Below are 1,184 nucleotides of genomic sequence, written 5' to 3'. Positions count from 1 at the left end.
AAGATACAGAAGCTCTGAGTCCACTTTTGCACACTGGTTGGGATGTAAAGGAGCAAAATCCCAACCTTGAAGTTGTGTCTACAGTAAGCTCTCTTCAGAGAAGAATGTCAGTCCATTCAGGCTATTATGACAAAAATAGCACATACTGGGTAGCTTATAAACAACAGAAACGTATTTCTCAGAATCTGATTTGTCAGATTCTAGAGGCTGGTAAGTCCAAGATCAAGGCGCCAAAAGATTCGATGTCTGGTGAGGGCTCGTTTACTGGTTCCTGGACAGCCATGTTTTTGCTATGCCTCACACAGTGAGAGTGGCAAGGATCTCTGCGGGGTTTCTTTTATAAGGGTCACTAATTCCACAGATGAAGGCCCTATCCTCATGATATAATTACCTCCCAAAGGCCCTACTTCCTAATACCATCACTTGGGGGTTAGCATTTCAACATATGAATTTGATGGAGACATGAACATTCAGACCAGAGCACAGAGTGTCTGCGCAAAGTCTTCTGTGTTCACAAGCGGTAGGAAATTTGGAAACTTAGTAGAGATATCTCTCAAGTCACTTCCATGTGCCCCATTCCTTATCTCTAGTGACTATCATACCTGCTCAGTAGACAGAGAGCATTAGGTAATGAAGAAGAGAAACTTGGGATTACATTTTGTCAGTGTGGTGCTGCGTGATTCACAAGCTTCTTCACATCCGTGACCTCACTGAGACCCCACCACAAACTATGTGTTGGGATTTTTTGTTTTCGTTTTTCAAATAAGGAAGCTAAGGTTTAGAGAAGTTGAAATGACCACGTACAGGTCACAGAGCTAACAAGAAGGTGAGTTAGAAGTCAAACTAAGATTCTTCCTTCCAGATCTACTGCCTTTTCTGACACATGTATGGCAGAGATTAGGCAAAAAGAGGCACAAAAAAGACATAGGAAAGCTAGGCAGGAGGTATGGTCATAGGATGAGATAGAACTGTCAGGCAGGGGCAGAATCACTAGGGCTGTCATCACCCCTAAAGAGCAGAGGAAGATTGAGTATGTGCTTTAGCAGTGAAGTCCTTATGAATACATAAAAAGGAGGCAATATAACTTATAAGGACACATTACGGAATTTTTTATTTTTAGACAGAATCTCACTGTGTTGCCCTCAGTAGAGTGCTGCTGCATCACAGCTCATAGCAACCTCAAA

Source organism: Otolemur garnettii, unplaced genomic scaffold (genome assembly GCF_000181295.1).
Source record: "Otolemur garnettii isolate 467f Iridium unplaced genomic scaffold, OtoGar3 scaffold00163, whole genome shotgun sequence".
NCBI classification, from domain to species: domain Eukaryota; kingdom Metazoa; phylum Chordata; class Mammalia; order Primates; family Galagidae; genus Otolemur; species Otolemur garnettii.
Note: the sequence above shows the minus strand (reverse complement) of the source record.